Below are 6,000 nucleotides of genomic sequence, written 5' to 3' on the forward strand. Positions count from 1 at the left end.
AAGCCACCACGCAAATCCGGGCCGCCCCCAACAGGCTCATCTAAAGCAGTTGTCGAAGGCGACCCAGAGGAGGGGGAAGCAGCTGTTTGCCTTTCTTCAGCCCCCATGGACATGGGTTCGACTCCAGACGCGGTGAGTGAAGGCAGCGCTCCCATTACAATCCAAGCATTTCTGGCCAACCCCACTAAGCATACTCGTATTATAGCCTCAGCCCTTGTGGATTTGGGCTGCTCCCATTGCTTAATGCGGCCCCAGGTGGTGGAGGAGCTAGGTCTAGACCAAGTCCCCCTGGCTAAGCCCATACCATTCACCCAAATGGACGGCAGTCCTCTCGGGAGCGAAGGACCGGCCCAGTTCAAAACGCAACCGGTTCTCCTCCGCTGCGCCGACCATTGGGAGAGAATTAGTTTTATTCTGGCGCCAGTGGCCAAACACTCCATAGTTCTGGGCATGCCATGGTTGTTGTTGCATGAACCAAAATTCATTTGGAAAGAAAGGATCTTAGAATTCACTGACCCTCCCTGCGGTGAACACATGAATTGGGGGGAAAACTCGGCTTCTCCTGACACATCCCCCCCCCGGCTTCATCAGCGATTGCTCCCGATTCTACCGGCATTCCACCGGCTTACCAAGATTTAGCCAGAGTATTTCAGGAGCAAGAATGCGATCAGTTGCCACCCCATAGAGACACTGACTGCAAAATCGTAATACAGCCAGGGGCGCAACTGCCCAAAGGGAGAATCTACCGCATGAGTCCCAATGAGGAGAAGGAACTTCGTGCCTTCTTAGACAAGAACCTCGCCCGCGGGTTCATACGGCGCGCTACCAAACACACGCATGCTGCTCCTGTATTGTTTGTAAAAAAGAAAGATGGGTCTTTACGGCTCTGCACAGATTACCGAGGACTCAATGCAGTCTCCCTGTCCAATAAATACCCTTTGCCATTAATCAAGGATCTTTTAGACGCATTGGGCAAGGGACGCATCTTTACTAAGTTGGACTTGAGAGAAGCTTACTACAGGGTCAGAATTGCTGAAGGCTATGAACACTTGACTGCATTTAACACAAAGTTTGGACAGTTTGAATACTTAATAATGCCATTCGGGTTAAGTGGGGCCCCCGGAGCTTTTATGGCCCTTATCAACGAAGTTCTCCATGATTTATTGTACAAGGGAGTAGTGGTGTACTTAGATGACGTTTTAATTTATTCACAAACCATGAAGGAGCATGAAGCATTGGTTCGGGAAGTATTGAAACGTTTGCTCGACAACTCCCTCTTTGCCAAACTTTCCAAATGCTGTTTCCACCAAACCTCTATTGACTATTTGGGTTACCGGATCTCGCCCGAGGGCCTAAAAATGGATCCTGCTAAAATTGATGCAGTCCTCCAATGGCCTGCCCCTACCAGCCGAAAAGAACTCCAGTCTTTTCTAGGTTTTGCTAATTTCTATCGTGACTTTATACCCCAATTCGCTGAACTGACTCTCCCACTCACAGACCTCTTACGCACTAAGGGTAAAGATCCACTGACTGCCAAGCCCGGGGCCCCCCTTTCCTGGTCTGAAGAATGTCAGACAGCCTTTCAGCTTTTAAAATCTGCTTTTACTACCGAACCTATCCTGAAGCACCCTGACCCAGATCTCCCGTTTGTGGTTCACGTGGATGCCTCGAACAAAGCGCTTGGGGCAGCCCTGTTGCAGAGAAATAAAGATGATAGGCTGGTTCCGTGTGCTTATTTATCAAAGAAATTCTCCGGTGCTGAACTTAACTGGACTGTAGGGGATAAAGAAACTGCGGCCATCAAAGTAGCACTCTCCACTTGGCGCCACTGGCTGGAGGGGGCTAAACACCCCTTTCAAGTTTGGTCGGATCACAAGAACTTGGCCGCCCTCTCCACCCCCCTCAAGATGTCCGCGAAGCAACTTCGTTGGGCCGATTTCTTTTCTCGTTTCTCTTTCACAGTCCATTTTTTCCCCGGAAAAACCAATAAACTGGCTGATGCGCTTTCGCGCCTACCCGGGGAGGGGGGTGGAGCTGCCTTGCGGGACATTCCGCGCACTGTTCTCTCCCCCTCCCAATTGGGGCTGGCTGTCACCCGATCTCAGACATCCGCTCCCCCTTCTCCGCCCATTCCCAGCCTGGTCTCTCCTTTCCTACGGGAACTCGAGGAGGCGGGGCTGAGCGAGCTTCCGGCGGAGGAAGGTGACTCCCAATTGCGTCTGGAGGATGGCGTTTGGCGGCGGGGGGATTGTTGGTACGTGCCTCCCCCCCTCCGTAAGCAGGTTCTCGAGGCCTGTCATGATGCCCGCTCGGCTGGACATTTTGGCTTTCTAAAAACTCTGCATTTGGCCCGCCGTCAGTTCTGGTGGCGCGCGATGCGCAAGGACATTGAGACGTATATTAAAGGTTGCTCTGTTTGTGCAGAAGCCAAGAACGTTCCGGGAAAACCCCATGGTCTGTTGAAACCACTCCCGGTGGCCTCCCGCCCCTGGGAAGTCATCTCCATGGATTTTATTACAGATTTACCAGAAAGTCATGGCAACACGGTCTTGTAGGTGGTGGTAGACTTATTTTCTAAACAAGCCCATTTTATCCCATGTGCTTCCATCCCCTCCGCTCCTAAGTTAGCGCGTCTGTTCATTCAGCATGTTTACCGTCTACACTCTGCCCCCGTTAAGGTGGTCTCCGACCGCGGCCCCCAATTCATTTCAAAGTTCTGGAAAGCTTTTCTAGGGTTGTTAGGGGCCGCCCCGGCGGTTGCTGCCCCCTACCACGTTCAAAGTGACGGTGAGACAGAGAGAACGAACAGAACCCTAGAGCAGTATTTACGTTGTTACACCAACTACCACCAAGACAATTGGTGCGAGCTAATTCCGTTTGCAGAATACGCCTATAATAATGCGGTTCATAGCAGTACAAAAAAAACCCCCTTCGAAATTGTGTCCGGTCGCTCCTTCCCGCCGTTGCCGCAACTACCTGCGGATGCTTTGGATCCTCCGGAGTTTCAGCAGTGGATTTCATCTCTGGCCGAGGGGTGGAAAATGGTCCAGACTGCCTTACAACAGGCTAAAGACTCCCAAAAGCTGCAAGCGGATAAGCACCGCTCGGATTTCCCTCTGCGTGTGGGCGCCTGGGTGTATTTGTCTACCAAAAATCTCAGAGACGTGCATAAATTTTCAAAACTAGGCAAAAGATTCGTAGGACCTTTTCAGATTACTAAAGTGATTAATGATGTCACTGCCCGATTGGATTTGCCTAACTCTCTTAGTAATATCCATCCTGTCTTCCATTCCAGTTTACTCAAGGAGGCTCCCGTTTCCGATGCCTGGCACGACCCGCCGGAGAGACCCCCACCGACTATTATTGATGGCCACAAGCATTACGAAATTGACGCCATCCTGGACTCTCGCTTTAATCGCAAACGCTTACAATATTTAGTCTCTTGGGTGGGGTATTCCTCTGGGTATAATCAATGGGTTTATTCCGAAAATATTGACGCCCCCGCCCTCATTTCTGCTTTCCACCGCGCCTTTCCGCACAAACCTGGGGGGGAGAGGTCTTTTTTAAGGGAGGCAGAGTGTAAAGGATTCAATGGTGTTGATGAGCGGGTCAGCCGCCTGGCCTTGACTACATTCCACAGCCCGGGCGATGGGCCAACTTCTCCGGCGGAGACCTTATCTCTGCGAGGGAGATGAGACCTCCGTTCCCATGGGAATCCGGGAGGGGGGATGGGATGGACAGAGTTATAACCTGTGCTTCTGGCGGGAGATCTTATTCCTGCCACTGCGTGTACGTGAGCTTTCTAGGATGTCTGAATAAACGGTCTTTTACACCCAAAAAGCCTTTTATTTCTGCTTCTATGGAATTCCTTACAGCGAGAGCTTGCGGATGCGAGAGAGGACGAGAAATAGTCCCTCTTCGTCCTCTTCGTCGCCATCTCATAGGCCTTCATAAACGTCCTATAAGATGTTCGCGCAGCTTCGTCACGAGACTTCCGCCACACTCGCTCTAGCCGTCTGAGTTGCCGCTTCATATGACGTAGCCCCTCAGTATACCATGGGGCCAGCCGAGTGTGGCAACACAGAGGGCGCCTGGGAGCAATCGCCTCGATGGCATCGAAGAGCCTGGAATTCCAGTCCTCCCCCTGCTCATCGAAGGTGCCAGCAGGTTCAGGGTCCTGCAGAGCATTCAGGAATCCCAAAGGGTCCATAAGTCTCTGCGGGCAGGCATAAATCAGCCCGTCGCCTAGACAGGATTGGCGTGGTAAGTCCACCCGTACCTTCAGGGCATAGTGGTTGGACCATGGCACTCTGTCAATGGAGGATACGACCACATCAACTCCCGAGCCAAAGACCAAATCCAGAGTGTGCCCAGCCTCATGAGTGGGGCCAGAGTTGATCAAGGAGAGACCCAGCGTCGCCATGGATGACACCAGGTCCACAGCCGCTGAGCATGAGGCGGTATCGACATGGGCGTTGAAGTCCCCCAAGACAATAAGTCTGGGGAACCGCAGCGCCCAGTCAGCCACCGCCTCCAGCAGCTGTGGCAGGCCATCCCCTGGTGCGCTAGGTGACCGGTACACCAGGAAGACAGCCAACCTCTCCGTGGCCATCCACTCCAGGCCGACACACTCTATTCCAGTGATCCTTGGGACGGGGACAGCCCTGAAGGGGATCAAATCTCGGATTAACATAGCCATGCCACCCCCCGGCCCTGGGTTTGACCTTGGTGAAGGCATGCGAAACCTGGGGGTGAGGCTTCACCCAGAGCTACTGTGTCACCATCGCGCACCCAGGTTACTGAAATGGTTTTAGTCTTTTAATGCTTTGTTATTTATATGTATTGTATTAGTATGATGTTTAGCTGCCCTGAACCTGGAAGGGGAGGGGCAACCTATTAAGTCTAATAAATGAAAATAGAATCGAATTGATCTGATCATTTATAACATATTTTTGAGGGACCATTCACTGTCGTACATCCACTTAGGACAATGGCATTCTTAATTTTCATATCTCATTTTTAACACCTTACTTTTAATATCTGACTGTTAACATGTCTTATATATTAAGACATAAAAATAGTAAAAACAGTAATTTCATAATTTGCCTTACGTTATAGCACCATTATGTCATATCATCATATGTGAAATATAGCTTCTATTTCTCTAGAAATTCTTCTATGCTGTCTATTCAAAAGACTAGTTTACTTTGCCATGGAGGCATAGTCTCTAAACTTCTCTTCCTAATTTTCTTGATCAAGACATTTTTCAGCTTTCCACATCCCCGCAAGTATCACTTTGGCTGCTGTTATCAAACACAAAAACAATTCTTGCAATTTTCCTTATAGGTTGACTAGAAAAATTCCTAACAGTATAGTCTTTATGTCTGTAAAAATTTGATTCTCAATATTTTTTTCATTTCTGCATTTTTTCTTTCCAATATTTTTTCACTTCCTTATGTTTTATTTTATTTGTATTGATTAGACTAGCGGGCCCTGCCACGCGTTGCTGTGGCTCAGTCTGGTGAGGTGGAAAAGAAAGAAAAGGGGAAGTGAACGGTTCAAACATGTATCATTGCACAATGCTTGCAAGGGAGGGGAGGGGCAAGGGGCCCCTTGCTCCCCTCCCTCTCTCCCGTTCCCTTGCATGGCACCCCGCCCCATCCCTCCCTAACGTTTCCCTTCCTCTGCTAGGGTGGGTGGGCCATGTCTAGGTGGCTGTCCCTGTCCCTTTCGCTCCCTTCCCTTGCAGGTGAATTACCTAACTTAAAACACACTGGGAGGTATGAGCTACGTTTTGTCAGAGCAGTTGGTCCAGCAAATCCCCAGACCCTCCCTCACCTTCTCCTTCCTCCGCTAGGGTGGGTGGGTCATGTCCAGATTGCAGGCCCCATCCCTTTCACTCCAGATTGCAGCAATTTTCAAGGAAGGCATGGTTGGTTCTGGAGGGGTTTCCGGGCTGTGTGGCTGTGGTCTGGTAGATTTTGTTCCTAACGTTTCGCC

This window comes from Sphaerodactylus townsendi, linkage group LG03, assembly GCF_021028975.2.
Source record: "Sphaerodactylus townsendi isolate TG3544 linkage group LG03, MPM_Stown_v2.3, whole genome shotgun sequence".
NCBI lineage: Eukaryota > Metazoa > Chordata > Lepidosauria > Squamata > Sphaerodactylidae > Sphaerodactylus > Sphaerodactylus townsendi.